Here is a 24,713-nt window from a genome sequence, read left to right on the forward strand (position 1 = left end):
TATTCCCCAGTATTACTTACAAAAATAATAATGGGCATTTGTGTTTTTGCCAAAAATGAAAGACCAACTCATCATGTTAACTCTTTGTTTGAGCTGATTTTTTACCTGCTCATGAACAGCACCTTACTCTGAGTCCAACATCATCTCCTCCTGGCTAGATGCCTCCCCTCGCCTACTCACAGCTACAGTGCATTACTGAGCCGACTATACACTGCCAGCGATCATGATGGAAGCATTACAACATTTATTCACTGTCACAAACTATTATATTCTGCATGTATTGCTATAGAAACGTGTGGCTTACTTTTTGAAGAGTGGGTGGTGATGCTTTCCCCACTGGACTCCCTGTAGCCCTGTTGCTCAGAACATTCACTTCTACTGTGAAACCAGAACACTTGTTCATGTGTGCTATCACCAGTTTTTATACTACTAAACCTGTTTACTGGAAACTCGCTCACTTTGTGATACATGACAGTACAGATACACTGAACCTCAATTTATGATGTAAATTTGATTTTCTTAAGGTTAATTGTCTCTTGATAGCAAATTCCTCACCACCTTTGACAGGTCATGGCTAATTGTGAAAGTAATCATGCTGTTTGTAGACGTGTTAATTAAGAATTCTTTTGTTGATTAACAAATATAGCTTCATAGTGTGGCAACTCTGTGTTGTGTATCAAGTGGGTTTTTTCTTTGACTCCTTTTCCCGTTGGGGCTCTTTCACTGCGCTGAAGGCAGTCAGTATTGGCACTTGCGTTGCACATGGAAACTGAGCTCAGTGCTGAGTGCAGGAGAAGCCTGCGGAGTCTACTGAGGCTGTTAATTAGGTTGCTTGTTTAATGTGCTTGATGGAAATAATACTATAATCACCTCTATTCATTCGTTTCTTTGCTGCTTTCATTAGACTAAATACAAATGGTTGATTTATACTTATTTACTGGAAAAATTATAAGTAACCTATTAATTAACATGAGAATATAGTTAATCAGGCATTAAAAGACATAATTTAAAATGTACAACAGAATGTATAGGACAATGAATATAGATCTTAAAATCCTTTACTTATTCAATACCTTCACCAACTACAGAGCTAACTTTTAACTTTTTTGCATCAGACTCCAGCTAATTATTATGTCCATACTAATCTGTTTTTCTTTACTTTAATCGATTGCTTCGTATGTGAAAACTCAGAATATAGTGATAAATGCCGTTTAGAAAAAATCCCCTGAAAGGTCTCCCACCTCTCTTAGGTGCAATCACTTCTGAAGAAAGTCAGGACAACTGGACAACTCTAAAGGCCCTAAAAAATTTTAGAACTTTTTTTTTAGAATTTTTTTAAAATAATTTTTAGATTTTTTTTTTGGGAAAAAAAATCTAAAAATTATTAACCTATCATCAGTAACAGAAGATTTAATTTACAATGTGCTAATTAATACTGTATTGGCACTTACAGTACTTGCAAGCAGAGTTGAGTGAGGACTGTCTGTGGCCCCACATAGTTTAGTTTTGTTTTTTAATTGCAAGTAATATAGGACACGTTCGCATCCCAAGTGATCACATGTCGCCACTTTGTCAGTGGACTTACACATCTAAATATTATGCTCATTTGGATATGTTTCATCATGAAAAGCACATGGCAACCAACGTGGAGACATCGACAAAAGATCATGAATAGGATTAAATTGGAGGATAGGATTAAAATAAATTCACTTTTAAATCCCGAAAGGGGAAACTGGTCTGCCACTATGGACAAAAAAACCCAAAAATGACATTCACAGTATGTAAACAAAGACAACAACACAGTCTACACTCTAGATCACACCAGATAGAGGCATCAAATAAAAATACATAGCTCCACCTCAACAACTATAAGAGGGCCAGTAAAAGCCAATACAGTCAGGAAGTTAAGTTGAGGCAACTAAAAGAACTGAAAATAAATCTTTGAATGTAAAATAAAACTGCTCTGCTCTGAAAGACACCTGCTGCCTGCTTCTCCTCCCTTGCTCATATGAATTAAGTCACGTCCAGAGCTTCTTGACATGTCCATCAAAATTCCCCAGAGTGGGGAGACCTTCAGGTTGTTTTTTTTCTTTTTCTTCTAGCCAACAGTCCAACCCGCAAATTGAATAAAAAAATCAAATTATTGAAATAACTGAAAGGAAAAGCAAGTCTTAATATTTGCAAAGCTGGAACAATGAAGTCTTTGGCATTTCTACCTTCAAAAAATGACTTAATGATTATTACAATAGTTGCCAACTGATTTTCGTTTTTTGCATATTGATGAATCATCTGCCCTTGCAGCTTCACTTGTACATTTTCATATGTTTGGTGTAAAAGAAAATCTTGATTTCTAAAGTAACTAGTAAATCATAAAGTAATTAGTAAGCTGGAAAGGTGTCTAATAATTGTAGTGGAGAAAAAAGAAAAAACAATTATCTGTGGGGGAGGAGAAGTGTAGCGTGGCAAGAGATGAAAACACTAATACGTCCAAGTACGTCAATATTCTACTTAAAGAATTATTTCACTGCTGGAAAGATGGACTTAATGGATAAAACTGGTCTGTCTATGCAGTAGACAGATGCAAAAACTTTTGAAACTGGTGCTACATGACCAGAGAAAACAGGGGAAAGGGCTGTAACAGAATTTTGGTTTGTATTTGATCAGCACTGCTCATCTTAACCATTTGATCTCAATATTTTCAGCATTCTTATTATAAAGACAGGAAACAGAATGTGGCCCACTTCCTGTTCACATACTGTTCTCTTACTACGGCCAAACAGTGCACTAAAATATGTTTCTGAAGACATTTTAGGTGAGAAACTGGCATTATAGTAACAGATTATTGGTTTATACTTGATCAGCACTGCCTAGTTTTACCATTTGATCAGAATTCCAGAAAGACAGAGAGAGAGAGAGGTTGGTCTCTCTCTCTCAAAAGGCCAATCAGGGACTGCTCTTTTTAAGTGACTTAAGGGATTTAAATGTTAGCATACTGCTTTTAAAAATGTTTTGGTCATCATTAATTGAGTCAATTCTAACTTTTGCAGTGATCTGTTGGTTTGGCAACCATTGGTACACTTTGTCAAAAAATTATTGGCACTTACTTGCATAATTTTGATGATGTTCACCAAGTCAGAGCCATTCAGAGGGCAAAGATCATTTTAGCAGACCCACATCACTCTCTCCATGCAGAGTTTCCGCTGCTGCCATCAGGGAGGAGGTATACTTTCCCTAAAAGGGCAAAATCAAACATATCAGATCATTCGTTCCCTAAGCTGCTGTGTTTTTTAACAAGCTTTTGGCCCAGATGTATTTGTAATGATGAACCTTGAATATTTCATATCCACTGCAACTAACTTTGATGACATCTATCTGTGTTATATGTATTTATGCCTCTATTAATTGTATTTATATTTATGGTATGAATTGGGTGTATTGACTACTGCCACAAACCTCATTGCCCCTTGAGGACGATTAAGATTTTTTAAATATAATCAATTCGCTGAAATTACTTTTGGCATTCATGGTGGTGGGTATACAAAAATGAGGGGGTACAATCTGTAGCTTGAGCAACAACCCTAGAGACAGCTAAATCTTGATTAGAGATTTGATCCGGAAACAAGAAACAAGAACAAGAAAAGGCTGAGACAGTAAAGCAAAACAGACAGTAACAGCAGAAGTGTTGGGAAGGACCAGTAAGTGAATGAAGTAAGTTATTATTAAGACAATCTCACTGACTCGGCTGACTTGATTCAGTCCAGCGTTGGCTTTGCCTGTTGAAGACTCGCTTTAACAAAAGGACCATGTCAATATTTCTGCCCCCTAAAGGCTCTTCAGAAAACTCCTCCTTACAATTCCAAGAATAACGCCAAGTCAATACTTCTGACAAGACATAAAAACAACTTGCTGGTGAAATGGTTTTAATTGCAATATGTTGCAGACACAACAGGACCAGCCTCGAAATCACAAAATAAAAAATGACATCAAAGAAACTACTTCAGACAATGTTAAAAAGAAGTCTGGAATATAAAAGACAAAGGCCGAGAGGTACATCTAAAAAAAAAAAAAAAAAATCAATATCTCAATATCTTGTGTTGCAATTATCTTTATTTGGCTGCTGAAGTGCAGGGTTTGTCGTCTGTTGTCTGGTAACACAGGATGAGAGAAAACCAAAACCTAAGTTGGAAGTGATTTCCTAACATGCTTGTTCTCTCAGCTGGCTCACATTAGATCCACATCAAAACAGCTGCCTTTTCAACTCTTTGTAGCGCAGTTGTGACCTTTTCTGGAATGTTTCAATGAGGATAAACGCAGTATTCGTAAAATCGTACAGGAACGCTTGACAGTGTTGCCGCACTACAAACAAATCACAAGTGTCAGGGATGTTTGCCATGCAAATCTAACATGCGGCCCCCCTTTTGTCTTCCCCTCACTCCTTTTAATCCTCATTCTTCTAGAGTCGGAGCGGAAAAGACAAAGGTTTGTTTTTAAGTTGGCAGGGCTTCCTGATCTGCTGCTGCTAATTGACACTCGCAAGATTTGTAAGTCAGAGCACGAGGCAAACATGTCATAAAACTTTCATGATCAAACAATGTTGGCTTCGCCGCCTGACAGTTTATTGTGAAGAAAACCACGTCTTCACTGCGAGGCTCCGGTTCAAAAACTTTGCCGTTATAATTGGTGTTTACTATTTTGCCTATAAGGCTGTACGGGAGTTAAGTAGGGACTTTATGAGATGTGTGTGAAGTGTGTGAAGTGTGTGTGTGTGTGTGTGTGTGTGTGTGTGTGTGTGTGTGTGTGGTGTTGAGGTAATCCTCTGCATCTTTAATCCTGCTTCTTTAAGATGGTTCTCCCTCAGCCAAAACTCCTTGAGTCCTTTTAAAGAAATGTCTGTTCAGGTCTGATCAGGTGCGTGTGTGTGTGTGCACGAGAAGGAGGGGTCCCCTCTGCACTAACCCCAAAAAGTCATCTTCACTGAGGCAGCTCCTCCTGATGAAGGGGAGCCAGATTTTGTTCCACGCCACCAGTCTCTTGCTTTTCTCCCTCTTCATCTAACCCACTCTCACTTGTTCTCCACCTCTGGCTCTTCTCTCCCTCTCCCACCTCACCTGCTTTCAGCTCCCACTCTTTGAAACCTCTTTGGACTCGTCTGAAAAAGCTCATCTGAGAGTTCACGCAAAACTAGATCTTTTTTTTTTTTATGTGGTTGAGGGGGGAGACTCTTTTGAGGCTCTTTGATGCAAAACTTTACATCTTTCCCCCCCTTCACACAACGTTAGAGTACACTTCCATGGAAGCTGTCTGGAGTTTGTCGAATAATTCTTTGGAGACTCATCTTTGGGGCGGAGGACTATCAAAGTGAAAGTCTTCAAAACAGATATTATTATGTGCTGGATTTCACGGCCATGGGATATGCACAGACAGACTTTTTTAACCCTACGGCGAGCACGATAGATGGCTGTGGCGGCACTTGCCATAGGCGATAAAGGCAGCTGCCTAGGGCACCATCCCGAGGGGGGCGCTAAAGTTAAGCCCAGAGTTAAAAGTTCAAGTGAGTCATCAAAGTCTGAACAAAGATTGATATGATCTTTGATGGGTAAAGTCAAAGTTATAGTGGAGTCCAGTGGACGTCAGGGAAGTGTATGTGGAGAGAAAGAAAATAAATAAATAAATTAAAAATATATTTTTTTAAAAATCTCATGAAAAAAAAAAGTAAAAGATGAGGAAATTATTGGAAAAATGACTTGGGGGGGATTTATTATGATCAAAAACAGGGGAAATGTCTAGATAGCTATATTAATTCCCTGCTTTTCCCTGCTATCTAAAATCATGTAACAGAAAAAATTAACCTTTTGTAGCATTTCTTTATGGTAATTTTCTTACGGGTTTGTTTTTTTTTTTTTTACTTTTTTCTGTGCCTATTTTCAGGCCATTTTTGTAACACTTTACTAATTTCTTGCTATTTTTTGGGACATTTCTTGTTAAATAGCTTGTCGCCCTCACATGTTTTTGAAAGAAATTACCAGGCACCGAGGGAGGCTTGCCTAGGTCACCAAATGTGCTAGAACCACCACTGATGGATAGCCGTGCAGCTGCAGAGGGACAAAAAGTCACACATGGTGACTTGTGAAAACTGTAACACGCACGCACGCACGCACGCACACACGCACGCACGCGCACGCGCACGCGCACGCGCACGCGCACGCGCACACACACACACACACACACACACACACACACACACAGCCTGCATGGGCTCAACAGCAACAGTAGAACAGACCAACTGAGCAGGGATGTTTCTAATTGGAAAGTCTGCATCCAGAATTCTAATAATGCTGAAAGCCTTTTAAAATTCACTTGATATTCAAAGTGTCTCTCTGTAGGTGCTGCCCAAGCTGGGTTTAAATTTAAAAAACTGTCTGTTTTTGTCTTTTGAAGAAATTATTGTCATTTGATGGATATTATTCCGTGAAAATCACAGAGGAAACATTAGGCGACGCGTGGCTTGAGTCCACCTGCCTACCCGCAGACAAAAAAACGCTTTAGCATATCTGAAGGTTCAGCAAATGAAACGTGGGAGCTTCTGGGTTTGCTGTGATACAATTTCAGCCCTCTCTTTCTTCACAATTAAAGCCCAATCAATCTGGTGCTAAGCCCAGCGAACAGTATGTTGCTCACCGTGACGCTTTCACACTCCACTGCGACCTCGTTCGCAAAACGCTCTTCTCTTTCGACTATTTCTGTGATCATGAAAAGATGTTTCTTTTCTCCCGAGCGCGCGCTCCTCTTAACTTGGCATGCCGCTGTTCACCACACACACCTCCGCACTGCATTTATTTGGCTTCTGTAAGTGTTTTAATTAGCGGCTTTTGTATCATTTATTAAGAGTGCTGGGTGTCTCGCGAATGTAAAAAGGTGTGTGGGCCGAGAGGACACTGTTCTTCTCTTGTATGTGAGAGGAGACAGGTGTAGCGACAGAAAGGAGTGGAACTATACATTCGAAAGAAATCACTCAGGTTTCATTTGTGGCAAACACCTGCCAAGTGTGTGCAATTAGCCGTCAATTACCAGCAGTTGTTGTTAGGCCATCTGTCCATAAACGCAGCATCTCCCCCATTATTAGACACCGCGGCAGCACAGTGAGGTAAATCTAAACGCACCAAGCCACACACACACCCACACTTTTCTGACCTCAGCAGGAGTGACAGTTTAACAGGCATAGATGTTGGTTTAACACACGCCAGGGATGTTGCAAACGGAGGAGGGGATGAGGGAGGCAGGGAGGGGAGGGATGTTGGGGTCAGGCCTGCCTCCTCTCCAGTTAATTGGCCTAGCTTGCAGCGTGCGCTTGACAGATTGAATTATCAAGCTGCCTCCACGGTCTGCAATCCCCCCGCGGTATATCCTGGTTGACTATTAATGACCAGCTCCAGCAGCCTTCCTCTGTTCTGCCCCGGCTCTGCCACTGTTCTCTCTGTTCTGCTCCCGTTTCTCCGACTCGCCACTCCGTTATTTTAAACCTTAAGCAGAAGAATTTCTCTGCCTGTCTCCGTCCACGCTGCTGAACGCCTTTTGGTCTTTCAAATTCAGTTCCCTCAAAGAAACGAAACTTTTAAATCAAACTTTTTCTGAAGTCAAAAACTTCCTTGTGCAACTTGGAAACTTAATTGCTTGACATGGCCGCCCCACCCACCATTTTGCTCTTTAAATGGCAAATTTTAAAGTCTTTGGAAGGTATGGCCGGAGCGCTGGAGCAGATAATGACAAACAGTGGAAACAGGACACCGGTTGATCTCTTCTCACTCTGCTTTCTATCGTACAGACAACCCTAACAAAGAATCAGCAAGGGTGAAAATAGAAATGGCAGGACAAAGTTGCGACGTAGCACAGGGTTCATTATGGTCCGTGTCCTGAAGGCTGTTACACTGCTCAACCTCAAACACTCTTGGTTAATTTCAGGATACATTTGCTGCCTCACTGCTTTACTCGTTTTGTTTTTTCTCTTATTGTCTCTCTTTTTTGGTAAGATTCGTTTTTATTATGGCCACGTGCACACTAATATTACCCTATTATTTAGAATATGACAACATTCTGAATTTGTTGTGGGTCATGTAAACAGCAAACTCCTAATTAGGCCATTTTCCAAATTTAGCATTTTCTGATTAAGACATGTGGGATATGCTGGATTGATTCAGGTTTTAGGAGCATTACTTGGGCATGTATACAGCCAATTCGGAATATGCATCGCAACTGCTTTTTTTGTTATTTTTTGCGGCAGTCTGTGACAAACGTTTTCTTGTCTGTTTACGGTCAGCTCTGTGTTGCCATAAATGAATTGTACACAAACCAACTCGCCAGCAGTTTACGAGGTTGTGGGGTAGACATGCACGCAAAGGAAAATCCAACATTTCTGGACATAAGGAGAAACACTCCTGCCTTTAAACTTTATCAAAGACTTGGATATCAACAGGTTTTTGGATATCGCAGCAGACTTTTTCAAAAAGGTGAAGGAAAGACAGAGGGAGTTTAAAAAAGCCGCCAACTCAGTAAAAGGAAACTCAGTAAAAAAAATCTGATTTTGATGCAAAGAAGCAAAATGACAAGCGGCTCCAGCATTTCTACTTTTCCATATTTTGATGTGATAAACAACATTTGTGGGCACGTTAGTCGACAACAGGCTGTCAATTTCCAAAACCACTTTTTGAGGAAACGCTTTCTCAGGCTGGTCAAACTAACCTTTTTTCCCAAGATACAATTAACCCTGCCTTTACTCTTGTAAAATTGACAGATAAAATATTGTATTAAAGTGCAGCAGATTCTTCTTCAGTCACACACACACACACACACACACACACACACACACACACACACACACACACACACACACACACACACACATTCTCCTGTCAGGCTCTAAAAAGCTGTTGGAATGATGTTCCCCTGCTGTACACATTAAATCAGACTATTTTTGAGCTCTTTATCATGACATTTTGTAGAACTGGTAATTCTTGGCTGGTTGATCGATGATTCAGTTCCTGGTCCATTTTCGTTGTCAAGACATCAGGGAATGCTTTCGACTCATCACCAGGAATTTATTTCCTCCGTGGCAGCAAACACATCACACAAGCCATCACGAACTCCAGTAAATTTAAGTGGGCTTCTCAACATGCTTTTAAGACTGACTAATCTCAAAAGACATACTATAAACAGACATCAAAAAACTCACTGGCCAAGCGGCATTAAGGCTATAAAAAAAACTATAAACAATCTTTAATGCAACACTGCATGCCCTTTTTAAAAATTAATATCTGATGCTTTGATTAGAAAAAGGTCTAGTCCTCCGATATTATTTTGACCCCTGCTTGCCAAACACAATTTCCATAAAAAAAAATACATTGTCTTATATTAGTGCCAATGCAGTATGGTAATTTTCTGTCAGGAACAGCGCCACAGGAAAAATAAATTATAAAAATGTACTGCAGCACCGCAGGTTGAAGAGGTCTGAAAATTAATAAGTTCACTCAAATAAACCTAGATGTTCAAGGTGAATAGATTGCTTTAGATTGATTTCCACTATGAACCCATAACGTGTTGGTTATGGGCCAGAGTCCCATGTGAAGGAAAAAAAGATAAAAAAAAAAGTAAAGTTAAAAACTTCAAGACTGATGTGTTTTGTTTTCTTCTTAATTTTTAAGTCTCAAGATAGAAAAAAATAAATAAATTGATTTTTTTTTAATAAAAAAAAAAGACATGTTGGTGTTGCGTTTTTATAAAATGTTATCTTTTAGTGCTAGTAGTGGGCTGTTACAGTGTAAAAAGCAAAAAAAAAAAAAAAAACCATAGTCACGGATTTGAATAAAAACATCCGCAGAACAACAAAAAGGCAGACAATTTCAGACAACATATCCAAATCCAGACATGTTGAAAACACTGATGAATATGCCCTGACACACAAGTTGTAGCCATGGTTATGGCTTATGGAGTTACTTCCATGACTACACATGAGAGGCTTGGTCCACAGGTACACAAGTATTTAAGTTATTTTTATAACGGGTTTTTCTGTCCTCACTAGGCTTGGGTGATATCACGGTACTATGGTCTACCAGGGTACCAGAAATCCTGACGGTATGTTTCTCAATACAGTCATAAATACAAGAACTATTAAACTCATTGTATGTGATGTTCAGCACGCACCACCAGAGCTTAGTCTCTGTTCTCCACTGGCAGAACAGGCAACTGAGCTCAAAGACACCACGAGAACCTTGTGGTGGAGGGAGAAGTAGAGTTATAGGACTGAAAACAGCCTGCAGCGAGCAACAGCAGAGAGAGCAAAAAAGCATGTTTATCATATCTAACTTTGTGAATTAAGTATTTATTTCAGCCATACCAGAGCAGGTGATTGTTGGAAGAGTGTGTGTATCAACTACATTACTGGCAAGAATAACCAAGCACGTCATATTTTAAGTGTTGGTCCACTGACAAAGCAGCAGTATGTGACGGACTGGACTGAACTAGCATCATTGGCGCCATTGATGGTTGGTCAACTTCAGTGTGTTTTTGTATTTGGTTCATGTTTTGTTTTGTTCCATATGTGTCATCAGATTGTGAATTTGTGTCTCAATTTGTCCATGTTACATTTCTTCAGTGCCTTTTCTAAACTTTGTACATGTGTATTCAAATTTGTCAGGATGTTTTCTTCATTTGTTTGTGTTGTCTATTTGAATGTGTTTCCTTTGGTTGCAGTGCACTGCACTCTCAAGGCCACTGTAAGAGAAAAAAAAAAATCCTCCTAAAATAAAACCAAAAACTCCCAGCATGGCTAGAAAACCTCAAAATGTTAGTGCTTTTCTTTGGTGTCTGAAAACTCGCCCTTTAAAGATATTACATGTCAGCTAAAGCATGTTTGTGTTATTGTGCCAAATGACCAGCACCTCAGGGTGAAGCGTTTTCCTATTGTCACCCTGGCAATTAAATACAAGTGGCAGGCTTTTTACAGACAGTCTGAGGTCCGCTCAGAATAAAATGAAATGTAGAAGAGGCACCCTTTTGTCCAGACTGGCATATTTCTCAGTTTGAAACTGAAGCTGGTATAATGGTGATGATGGTGCCACCTCCCGCTGTGGCTAAAACCAGGCTGCCTGCTGGCTTCCTGACAACTCTAGCATTACTGTATAATCAGTGCTTACCATCGCTTGCACCGGGCAGATACACACAAACATGCTCGCACTCCCAGATATAAACAAAAATGCATCAACTCATGCATAAATAGTGACTCATGCACACGCATGCACACGCCGACACAAGCTGACACGCACGCATCGCTCCACGTGAGCACAACACAAGCTCAACCTGAGCCAATGCACGCCTCCTCATACAAATTATTCGCCCACTCCCGCACATACACACACTCACAGCTTGTGTGTGGGCCATTGTGAGTGACAGTGAGTACTAGCGGCAGTTATCTGTGTGTGTGGGGTCGGTATGTGTCGTCTTAAAATGCCAACCGTGGGCGTCTTACTTGAAGATAAGATATTGAGAGATGTGAAGGCAAGGCTTGCAGAACAACTTGGGTACACACTTCAAGATAAACGTGCAGAAGATGTATATGTGTGTGTGTGTGTGTGTGTGTGTGTGTGTGTGTGTGTGTGTGAGAGAGACCAAAAAGAGGAGAGTAAAGAGAGGAACATGTAGGAGAGAGAGAGAGAATACCATTCCAATTATCTCTCTAGGCCTGTCCCTGTGACAAATGTCAGATAAGACTTTTGCAGTGATAAAACCCACCTGACCCTGAGGACTTTTGACCCTTCTCAGACTTGGTAGCACTAAGACTCTTGTTACATTGTCTCTCCTGATAGGCCGCTGAGCCCAAAGGGGAAATGGGATTTCGTTCTCAGCTGAATTAATTCAATATAATAAAGCTTTTCTATTTTGGACTTTCCTTCTATCTCTTTTGAGGTGGCAGGGTGGCAGGTAGGAAACCATTACTGCTAGGAAAACACCCAACATGCTGAGGTATCATCCAGCAATTCCAGATTCACCTACAGGCCAAATTTTGCCTGATCTTTCATGCAATTTTCGCTCCCAATCTGCATGAAATTGACATGGGATTCAGTGAGGCAGCAGAGAGTTATGCAATCAGTATCTGCCGGCTAATTACATTTTGTGACTTAAAAAGAGGTTAAAGGTTCACTATTGGGTGGAGCCTCTGATGAGTGAGAGAAGAAAAGTAAATTATCATAAAATGATTAAATAAGTGAAGACATGCCAAAATGTTTTACAAGGACATCACTGAAATCCAGCTCTTTCTACTACTCTTATAATTAATGCAGTATGAGTCACTAAATAAAACTTTGATGGAAGTAAAAAGCAATGGATTGAAATAAAAAGAGAAAGGTTGCATATAAAACCCAGACGGAGCAGCAGCCGATATCTTAATGAAATCCCAGATTAATTTGGCTCTCTTGTAGCCAGATGTGAACTGGATGAATTTCTCCGAAATGTTTAATTAAAAAAGGTGCATTCACCTTATTGCATGAGCAGTTTTTTTCATGGATTATGCAAAATCTGATGACTCATGAACTGCTCCTTCAGGTCAATACGACCAGCAGCATGCATGTGTTCAGGTGACAAATGCAGCTGAAATGTTAAAGATATATAGAGGGTTCTCACATAAAACTAGACCCTCTATGCAGTAGAAAGATGAAAAAAAGGCAGATGTCTGGATGCATTTTGGATTTAAAATACATGAGGAAAGCAATGAGTTGGACAAAAGCAAAGCCATATGCAAGATATGCACCTTGGAGGTGAAATACTGTGGAAATACCACAAATCTCTGCAACCATTTGACGAGACATCACCCAGTCTGCAAAGACGTCGGAGATGAAACAGACCCACCTGGAGAAGGCATTTGCGTGGAAGTTACCAGCAAACCAGCAAACACTCCACGGGCTCAGAAATTAACAAAGGCTGTTGCAATGTTCATACTACAGGATATACGACCATACAGCGTTGTTGAAAACTATGGTTTCTGAAGCCTCATTAAGGCTCTGGAGCCACGCTTTGTTCTACTGACACGCAAACAGCTAATTGAAGTAACAATCCCAAACATGTATGCAGGTATTAAACAGAGCATCGCAACTTCACTTCAGTCAGCAGAGAGAGACGCCCTGACTTGTGACTGTTGGACATCCAGAGCAACAGATTCGTACCTGACAGTTACTGCTCACTACATAGACGATGACTGGAGCCTCATGTCTCACGTCCTACAAACCAGGGCAGTTGAAACCAGCCACACGGCGAGTAATCTATGTGAAATGTTGTCCGAGGCGATAGGAGAGTGAATGATTGAAGAAATGACAAAACCCAGACACAAAGGGGAGTTCAGAATGAGAATGCTTTAAAAGCAAAATATAATCTCATCACGCATTTTTTCAGTAGTTCATTCTCTGCATAAAGTGTACAGTTTACAAGATTTTTCCAAAACGTTTTAAAAAACCTGACTTACTGCACTATTTCAATTTCTTTACTTTCATTTATGAAAAGATATATGTTTGTTTCTCTCTTAGTTGTTTTTCTTCTGACACAGTTGGTGTGTGTATCACAACCACTTCTATATTGCACAAAAGCTTTGTAAACAGTTACAGGCAGCAAAGTGGATGTCCTCAGTTTACAAAATGTTTGTAGCCACCTTATTTACATCGTCTGTCTTGTGATTTGATTTCATTTAAATTATTTATTTTTTGTGTGGGTTAATTCTTAATGTAAACAATATTTTTTATAATAATGCACCAGGTGAGAAGGTTCCTTGTTAAATTTACAGCATTAGTTCTCAGAGAATTTCTTTTATATCTAAGCAAAATTGGTATTTTAACTGAAATATCCCTGACTGAATCGAGAGTCGAAATGCCAATCAAATCGAATTGGGACCTTGTAAATCAAATCGATACCCAGCCCTACTGACTAAAGAACCAAATCTGATCAAGTGGGCAGGCTTTTACTATTCATAGAAGAGTAGCCTCATAGAGAGCATATTAAAACAGAAAAAAAAAAAGATTTCTAACTTCATGTATTGAGCAGTTATGATTAAGATGAATGGCTTGATTGTTTGCAAATGCAGGAGCTTATCCTGCCTATCATTAGATATTTTCACTTTGAAAAGCGGTTTTGCAGGGAAGTGCATTTTTTTAGACTTTAAAGGCTCAGTGGGGAACCTCCCCGTGCACTCCTCATTTATATCCATAAACTTTTTACTTCCAAATAGGTATATTGACAGGAGGTCTCTGGGCTGTTTGAACCACCTGGTGTGCTGGCACACCAGGGTTGGCTGGATGAATCCCCAGCCTCATTTGGTCCAGGTAGGATGTTAGTTAGGTATGGTTTTGCTATCACAGCTGGCTCTGTTGCTATGAATCAGTGGTTTCTAAGGATTAAATCTCTCTCCAGCAGAGAGGTCGGGACAGAGGCACAAACACACAACTACCAAGTCGGTGCTTAACTATTGCGAACTGTGTTTTATATATTGTTTAAAAAGTGTTTAGTTGTACAATTAACCTGCCATTCAGCTTTCTAATTTGCAAGTTGCTTTACTGTATGAATTACTTTTCTGTTGCTACCTCTGGAATACGATGTAACACTTGTCCTGTCCCTACTTCTCTATCAGCTAAAAAATGATACCACTTTCTATATCATGTGTCATATTTTGCTTGCATAGAACTATAACCCCACACTGCTATCACTGAGTGTGTGGTTTGGCTGAAAGAATGACAATTGCCCAATTTTGGGAGGCAGGTTGGCACTAGATACTGCAGTGATGATGTTTCACCATCTTGTCCTTTCTTGTTTCTTTCTCTGTCTGTCTCCCTTTCTGTGACTCTTCTATCTTTGTCTTTATTATTGGAAAAGAACCCACCGGAGTCGACAGGCAAGTGAAAGTGAAAGTGCACTGAGCAAACACTGAGTTACTCATGCGCTGCCTCAGAAATACTGATACATACACTATATTACTGCTGAGATGAGCAGTGGGAGCCACAGTCTTGCAGTGGGTGGAGGAGGTAAAAATAAAACTATGAAAATGCAAAACACTCATCCGGAGTATTTAAAACGGATTTGCATGTTTTATGTCCTGTCATAGATGTATGTATAAAAATATTCATATGAATGAGCAATTTTGTCTCATGGGTCTTAAGGCGATTAGATCATATTTGCTGGTTCTCCTTATGAAGAGTTATAAAGGGTACATTGTGGAATTTTTGACCTGTAGGAGCCTCTTTTTTAATAAAAGGGTTTTGAAGCACAAACAGGACCTCATTATTTCAATCATACAAGTGACTGAATACCTATTTCTGAGATTTTATCCATGGAACTTTGACATTTAAGTACCGCTGAATTTAGAGTATTTAGGTATTTTACTATGACAACAATGCGTCTGATTTCCTCTCCAAAATGTCCATCGGATGCTTGTAGTACACAAAAATATGTTAGCGTTCATGATCTCCAAAAACTATATTCAAGTTGCTAACATTTAACTGATCAGTTTTGGGGTCAAGTCTATACATCAGACTACATACACCAAAAACATCCAGGCTGTGAAGGATCAGTTTGACAAATCAGTTAAAGGAACCAAAACAGTTCAAGTGAATAGAACGTTCAGAAACTTTAATCTTCCATCTGAATTTGTAAACGTAAAAAGTACATACATACAATTTCAAAGAGTGAAATTCTATGCACCATAAATTAACACCGATTGAAAGAAGAATTCAGTTGCTTCTAAAATGACAAATATTACAGTGTTTCGTTTTAGCTTCCAAATAGGTGGCCAGCTTTTATTGTATCTCATGCACACAGGTGCCTCCAGAAACCTTTAAAAGGGGAGGCTGGATGGGACCACTGAAAATCTTTGGATGGCACACCAATAATTATCTAATGCGCACAGACTTAGACTGGCATAGGTAACATTCTGAGTTCCACAACAATCCTGTTTTAATGCGTTATGTGTCTGTATTTTTTTTTATGCGGATTTTGTTTTTCAGATAGTCTAGCTGTCCTTCTCCTTAAAAAGACAAATATACAGCTTTAATTTGAAGGAGGTACATTGATTGTAAAATGAAACATATTTACTGAGAACAAACCTACTCAAGATTAAAAACACCATACAGTTGCTTCCCCTATTATGCATATGTGAGGCACCACTACTAATGCATACGTTCCTGCACATCATCACACACATTCCTTCTGCCTGGTGGAAACAGCATTGTGAGTAAAGGTAGGGGAAGAAGAAGACCAATATCTAAAATAAAATCAAAATATTTTTCGAGAAACAAAATACATTTAACACTTTTTTCAGGCCTCGGGAATTCACACCATGCATTTTGGAAAGAAACACTGAATGTAAATATAATTGAGCCTGCACCTGCAGGGCTTCCTTCCACACCCCCTGCTCATTGTACTATGCACCTGTCAGCCTTCAATCCATCATAATGTCACACATCACCAAATTCCTACAAAGCTTATATTAAATAGCCCTGCACCATGTGAGTAAAGGGTCGATCTACCCCATATAGACATCCTATTTGCAGCAGAAGCAAGTGTTTTAGGAGTCTGCATTTTTGTATTTTTGAAATTCAGTTTAACAACCTATGAACACACACGCACACACACGCACACACACAGGTGAAGACATACCAAACACTGAGTAAAACCAGCCACACTGCAGAGAAAACCTGTCACAGGTGATGACCACTGGTAAGGAGTGCGATACAGACAAAGATCACAGCTTACAGTTCCGCTCTCCATTCACTACAATGGTTAAATACACCTGCGTTACTGCAGCTGATGCACCTATAGACGGACGGACGATCTCACAATCTTTCTTACCGTCACGTGAATACCTGCACTCCTCTACTTAGGTCGGCTTCTATTGGTGGTCTCATGTCTCTTCAAAGTTTGATGCATTATGCACACACACGCACACTATCACACACAGTTGCACAAACAAACACACACACACGCATGCGCACACACGCACGCACACGTGCACACACACACACACACACACACACACACACACACACACACACACTCTTTTACTGTAAAGTAGGACATGAGAACACGAGGCCCTCCTTTCATATTATGCAGGCAGTTCTCAGACCCCAGCAATAGTGTACAGAGCACCCACGGGACCCTATTACCAGTGACACCACAAGACTCCACAACCCTACAGCAAGTCATAGTGACAGAGAGAGCGAGAGAGTTACAGATAAAGACAAGACAGAGACAAAACACAAATTAGAAAGAAAAAGGAAGCAGGGAAAATGAGCAGAAAAATGGTCATTGGGTGGGAAAAGAGGGCTGGACAGTGTGACTAAGAAAAAGGAAGCAGAGCAGAACAGGGTGGGAAATAAAGAAGCTGGTGGAGAACTCATGGAGCGTCAACAAGAGAAACCACAGGAAAAGAGCGGAGAGACAGTGAGAGTAATGGAAGGAGGTCAAAAAAAATACAAATTATCCGAGATGAAATGGTTGTGGAGAGACATGTCCTCTTGGTTCAAGAAATCATTTCAGAGTTTACAGTTTAAGGTGGGAATACTCAGCTTGCTTTGCTTGGGGGCCACATTAGCAAAATGACAGGAGGCCAGGGGCCAGTCACAGCAGCCCCCATACCTCTTTCTAGGATTATACGATATTTGTAGGATTTGAGGACCTTTCTCAGATTTCAGGGCATTTCTAGGATTTTAAGAACTTTCAAGAATTTCAGAACAATTCTGGAATTTTAGGACATTTTTTATGATGTTCGGACATTTCCAGGATTTCAGAATGTTTCTAAGATTTTAGGATGTTTCACAGAATACAATTCTATTCGATTTCAAGACCTTTCTCAGACACGTCTGGGATATTAAGACATTTCTAGGATTTTACAACATTTCTAGGACATTAGGACAATTCAAGGATTCCAGGACATTTCTTGGGTTTTAGAAAGTTTCTAGGATTTTAGGACATTTCTAGGACTTCAGGTCGTTTCTAAGATTTCGGGACATTTCTAAGGTTTAAGGAAACGAAACCGTAATGCATAATCTCTAACTGGTGTAATCTTGCCCATGCCCATTAGCAATTTATTTCTTTTCTTTTTTTTTAATTCTGTTAACACTTTACCCACTGTGTGTTTATTTAGTGGCCCTTAAAAAAAAAAAAAATACTACCGCCTGTGTATGCACGTGACTCTGCCCCATCAAGTCTGCTACATGTAGGAGAACTCAACAGCGAGCCAAATGAGCAACTCGAGCAGCTTCTACAAAAGAAAAATGACGTGTCTGGACACATTCTGGCTTTAGCAAAGGTGACAAAGAACAAAAAGAAGTCAAATGTAAACACTGCGGAAAAACTGTTTCACTACCAATCTGTTTCAACACTTCAATCACCAATCACATTACCAAATATGAACAGTGCATGGCCCAAAAAAAAGAGCCTGACAAGCACACAGCAACCAAGTGCCTCTAGAAAGCAGCTGTTGATAAAACAAGCATTTACAAATGCTACACAATATGAAAAGGATTCAAGAAAATACTTTGATAGGGAACTTGCTTTTTACATTAAAACTAAAATGTGATCTTTTTAAAAAGACATTTTCATTTATAACCATGTGCTTTGATTTCGATTGTTCGAATATTCAGTAAATTACCATGAATAGTTTATCTGTGTGTGTTTCCTTCAATTATTTTCAAACACAAAGATATGCATTCTTTCGCTCGAAAAATATCCCAGCTTTAATAGTTGAGCATATTAACAGTACAGACCTTGTCAGTGAACTATGAGGGCAAAAAACCCCAAAGACGTTCATTAATCATAACTGAGGTATAGTGTTCAATTAAGTTCATATCCCCAAGCCCTACACTCTAGCAACTTATGTATACTAACATGAACATGTATCCCTTTGTGAAACACAACATTTTGGAGGTGCCACTTGGCACCCTATTGTAGGCCAGCTTTGGCCTCCGAAGCGCAGAGTGATGCGATATTGTGTGTTAGTTGACAGACTAATGTCTGTCAACTAATGTGACAGACGTTAGTTTGAATTCTGATACAGACGGTCCAACCGTTCACTGTATTTTTTTAGTGAAAAAAAATAGAGAAGTTTCTTCTTGTCTTAGCTTTTCTAAAGCCAACTCTTTGTCATTAAATGGATATCTGCGGCCTGCTTTAATTGCTGAAAAATCTGGTATTTTCTGCTCTTCCTTCTAATTTCCACTCAGATGAGCGTGCTGTAGCATAATTACAGTATTTCTTCCTATTCCTTTCAATGTCTTATAATTGGCTTTTTGACACACAGAGCCCTACAGCGTGTGTGTGAGCATACATGTGTGTCTTAAACGGTGTATAATTGCGTTCTTTTAAACTCCTGTAGCCGTGTGTCTGAAACACGTCATTAAGCATCTGTCTAGATCTGACTGTATTGTATACAAGCACTTGTAGGAGTGTGTGAGCGTGTGTAACTATTGCGGCGTCGGCAGCACTACTTTTTCCTCCACATAATTGTGTACAGTTGTTGAGACAGTCATTATGGTGACAGATGAGCCACAGCTCGACGTAGTTTTTCTCTTCTCTCAACAGGCAGATGTCTCCTCTTGATCTCCGTCTGTTGCCTTTTGTCTCGCCGCGCAAAGCGTTTGGCGGGATATTCTCCGAGTCAATTAGCTAACGAGCAGCTAACGAGGAGATAAGGCCAATTAAGATAATAGTGATTGTGATGATGGTAATTATGACAATGAGACTGGTGAGCCACCAGGTCAGCTTCAGGGAAAGGCAAAGTAAGATGAGAGGCAGGAGGGGATAAAAACAACCCCACCACCCCCTCTTTTAGAAATAACTTGTATAATTGCAAAAGTGTGCAATTAAGAGACGGCAAACACCTTTTTTTTTTAAGTGATTGAAGAGCTTATGCTGTTCGCGTTAACTAACAGATCCGCATTGATGGGGACGAACTGCGAGCGTTTTGAACGTGGTGACAGATTTTAGGCAGCAGAAAACAAAGCTGAGCAATTAGTTGGGAAATGTGTGCAAACAAAATACATGTTGTTAAAAACCAATCAGGTGCATGATAATTTGTCAATTCTATGGAAAAAAGGAGTTTGTCATCCTTTGGTGTCACTCTGTTGTGACTGACAACCATGGTACGTGTATCAGTCTGGATTTGAGAGCTTGTAATGGTGATGGAGGAGCTAAAGCGCCTCCGGAGGGGCTAGGAGGTGTGTGTGTGTGTGTGCCTAAAGGCATTGAATGTGTTCTCTCCAGAGGGTAACAAATGTGAAATGATCATTTCTTCCCAACACATTCACACACACAACCATATAAAGAGCTGCAATAGAAACTAAACAACTCCTCTGTCAGATGGCCACATTCAAATGGTGAAAGCTTATTTAAACAACACATTCAATACAAAGAAATGTTTTATTATCTGGCCCCAACTCCACTGCTCTGAGCATTGACAAACACAAACACACACACACACAGACACACACACACACACACACACACAGATCTGTTATGCCATAACCTCGCCCATAACCCCTCTCAGCTACACAAAGACACAGTAAGTGTCTCAGGTTAGAAATTGGATATGTCAAATGCTCACTGTAGCGTGAAATACATAATAGTGAGAAATTTTTATCTTTCCCTTTTTTTCGTTTGTATTTTTTCCTTCTTATTTTTTAGCTTGCTATGGCCATCTCCAACCACACACACTGCAGCTCGTCACCCTCTGGTCATCATTAAGCTAACAGACACAGTTATCTGACACTTTTTTCAGCATCAACAGATGCTATGACTCTGACAAGACTATGAACCCCTCCTGACTTCCCACATGAAAAACATTTGAGCTAATTGGATTACAAAGACCTGGAATTAACATCTTTGGAATTTAATGATAGTTAGTCTCTGGATTACCTGCAGTAAATTTTAAGGCCTTAATGGCCCAGATTTTTCATCTTTTTTTTTTTTTTTAATCTGACACTCAAAAAAATACATAAATAAATAAATAAATAAATAAATAGAATTATCCCCACGTGGTCGCATTCCTCCACCTACCAGTCAAGTTGCACAAACACTTCACATCAATGTCCTTAAAAACATGGATGCTTCACACACATCATCCACCCGGCAGCACAGACGACTGATACAACCAGGACAGTCTGGAGACTGACACCTGAGATTAGTGTCACCAATTCAGTTTCTGAACAAATGTCTCCCCTTCTGTTCCGAGTTAAGACATTGAGAAATGGCCAACAAAAAAAAAACATTATGACATCACAGTAAAGTTGACCTTTGACCTTATAAAGTGTCATCACTTCATCATTATATCCTATTAGACATGTGAGTGGAGTTTTTTTTATGATTAGCATAAGTATTCTGGAGTAATGACCAAAACCATGTTTTGTCAGGTTGCACTGACCACAACCTTTGACTTGAAAATTCGAATCAGCTGCCAGAATCTAATCAGTTTATCACTGAGTCCAAGTGGAAGTTACTGACAAATTTGAACAAATTCCCTCAACGTGTTCTTGAGATATTGCATTCACAAGAAAGAGACAGATAAGTTTTCAGTGACCTTGACCTTTGCCCTACGACCACAAAAATCTAACCGGTTCATCATTGAATTTAAGGGGGCGTTTGGACCAAATTTGAAAAAATCGGGTTCATGTGAATAAGACGGAGGTACGGATAGACAGAAAATCCAAAAACATAATGTTTTAGCTATCTAAAACATTATGTTCGGTTCGGTCAACTTAATATCAAATTGGGCTGCTGTGTGGCCCATAAACTGAGATGAGTTTGACAGTGCTGGTCTAAATGCAGGGCACTTGCAAGTTAAACGGAACCTAAGAATATTAAAATGCAGATTGCAGTACATTAACAGGTTATCATAGCTTTAATTAGTAGTGATGAGTAAATAATTTCAAATCTTAGCTTGACTATTAACTCTTGTGTGAGTCCTCCTTATTTGTCGGTTTAAGATGGTAAACAGGGACAGTGACAGAAATGGAAATCAACCCTCAGTTCTAAAGCAAGACATTATAAAGTGAAGGATGCTATTTCAAAGGACCTTTGTCTCTGTGAATGATACCTCTTTATAGTTGTTAATCATTCAATTAAAACAAGGTATCAAATCTCTTGTTCTCCATTTCCATTTTTATCACACCTATAAAGCAATCCATCTGTTAATGTGTACTTACTTCATTCTCCCTTAAGCTGTCGAGCGAGGTGTTTCTGTACTCCTTGCTGATGGGAGCGGGTATGTATCCTGCAAGATAAAATCAGAAGAGAAGAGGAGTGAGATTGAATAATTTGTCTGTATATAGTGTGAGCTACTGCAATTAAGATAATCTTTTTTAATTTGACACCAAAGCCCTTGAGGATAATACATTTGCACTAAGTAACCAGATTGGTGAGGTATGGTGTGATGGTGAGAAGGATATTTTTAGTCATAATTTAAATGAAAAGTCCCAGAACAAAATTTACAGAGATAAAATTAGAAAGATTTTTAATTGACCACACTACTAGGAATAATCAAGCCATAATTAAACGGAAGCAGAAAAAGGAAAATTGAAATAGCAAATTTAAAATGTGAAATGATAATTTGAAAATATAAAGTGACAATAAAAATTAAAATGCAAAAGCTTAAATTGAGATGCTCAAACTGAAATCTTAAATTGTTAAGATGAAACCGAAATGGCAATGGAAATAAAAGGAGAAACATCAACTATAAACTTAAAATAAGAAATGGAGAAGCTTGACCGGAAATAGTTGTATTAAAAGCTTAAACACAAAACATATTTTTTTATTTATTGCATTTACACTCCATTGCATTTACCATTTGGCATTTTAATTTTTTTTCTTTTTCATTTTCCTTTGGCATTTTCCATTTTGCATTTATAGTTTTAAGTTGAATGTAAATGAGGAGGCGTAGCCCAAAGGTTAGAGAGAGGGTTTGAAACATAAACTGTATATACAGTATATTCTGGTTGTTTTAGCCTCATTAGAGCATAGAGGGGGTGCATCATTGTCTTATATTCTGGTCAAATTTTGCATACTGTACCTCTGCAACTGCAGACACTCCGCACTTTATACTTGTATATATGTGTATATGTATAGTCTCTTAGTTTTTAGTTTTTTAAGCGTATTCCTTTTATATTCTATTAATATTGTTTGCTCTTTATTCTCTTTGTTCTTACTGTATGGCGCTGCTACACCTCAATTTCTCAGTTTTGAGATCAATAAAGTATATTTATTTATCTATCTATCTATCTATCTATCTATCTATCTATCTATCTTCCGAAGAGCACAGTGCAATGAAAGCGGAGTAAAGGGTGCAAGCAGAGTCGGAGGGATGAGTTTTATTTTCAAAGCTTCAGTTGGTAACTTCTATAAAAAGAAATATTTTGTCACATTTCTCAGAGCCCAGAGGGAGTCTCTACACAGCGTCAGTCACTGATTATCACAGCCTTACCCTGAGTCAGTTACTTACGGACTTGCCATCATTTTATGAAAGTGATTTATGAATGAGTGAACTTGAGAAACTTCAAAAACTTGCGCATTAACACGCTCTACAATCTTCTCCCACCGTGCTATCTCACGCTGTTTAGCTGCAGCTGTCATAACAGATTTTTATTTTTTGGAAGATACCTTTATGTTCCGCATATTCGGTCAATTAAAATCTCCGTTGTGAATCCTGTTATCTGCACTCCACTGATAATGGCTTTTTGTGCTCACCGTGAACACGCTTCCCTCAAGCTTAAACTGCTTTCCTTTAATACATCCATGGGCTGAAGCTGCTCAGTATTGATTGCGCTAGATCTGATTAGCTGTTCTGAAACCGAAAGCTCGAGTTTGCTTCCTCAGTCAACTCGGAGGTCGGAATAAGGCTCAAAGTTTGTCGAGCCTGCTTCCTGAAATAGGGCCCAGTGGTAAAGACAACATTTTAACGTGAGAGCAAACATAAATATAAGTAATAAATCCAAACTGAAATGATTCTTTGGTCACTTCACAAAGATATTTTCAGCCACTCTGCAATAAATCAATGCTAACCAATCTTAGCCCTGGAAACAAGCTAAGTTAGCTACACGGAAACACCACAATAACACGACATACAGGTTACAGCCTTACAGTGCCTGTTAGCAATCATATCACTAACGCGGTTTTAATTTAAACATTATATACCTGTAAAGCTGACATCAGGGTAACTCCCCATCGGTTTGGAGTCCTTTCAGATCCTGTAGCTTTCGTCACTTTGGAAAAGCATTCCGGTGTTCACCCTCGTTTTTATCTCGGGCTCGATTGAATTATTTCCTTTTGGTTCGCTTATCGTCTTTGGTCTGCTTCTGTGACTCTATGTTCGCCGTGTATGCTGTTGTCAGCAAACACATGGGCAGTTTCTTTCTCCTTGGTAGATGTTTTGCGGCCATTGTAGCCTTAATTTCGCTCGCGAGGCCGCGCGCTGCCGGTAGTGAGCTTGACTGGGCGCGCGCGCAGGAGGAGGGGGATGGGCAGAGTGTGCACGAGCTGTGGCTGACCATGGATGACTGACACTGCGTAGACACGCCCACAGGCTCTGATTAGTTGAGCTCTAAGGAGCGTGGAGGATTACAGTAATCAATATAAGCACCAGGAGGCGCCAGAGCTACCTGATCACCCGTCTCATGTACTTCTAGAATATTGTGGAAGTTCTT

The 24,713-nt window shown here is 39.5% G+C and overlaps 1 protein-coding gene across 1 annotated transcript in view; it reads right to left on the reverse strand.

The window, feature by feature from the left end:
• Positions 1–24,495, reverse strand: part of LOC121946975 (carbohydrate sulfotransferase 11-like) — a 132,074-nt gene extending 107,579 nt beyond the window's left edge. Inside the window, exons 1-3 of the mRNA XM_088082490.1 lie at positions 24,205–24,495; positions 22,221–22,288; positions 3,105–3,231 (exon numbers count right to left, since the gene is read on the reverse strand). The gene's annotated coding sequence lies outside the window, so the exon portion shown is untranslated. The remainder of the gene's footprint in view (positions 1–3,104; positions 3,232–22,220; positions 22,289–24,204) is intronic.
• Positions 24,496–24,713: the final 218 nt, after the last annotated feature.

Source organism: Plectropomus leopardus, chromosome 9 (assembly GCF_026936395.1).
Source record: "Plectropomus leopardus strain MGB_pleo_1.0 chromosome 9, ASM2693639v1, whole genome shotgun sequence".
Lineage (NCBI taxonomy): Eukaryota > Metazoa > Chordata > Actinopteri > Perciformes > Serranidae > Plectropomus > Plectropomus leopardus.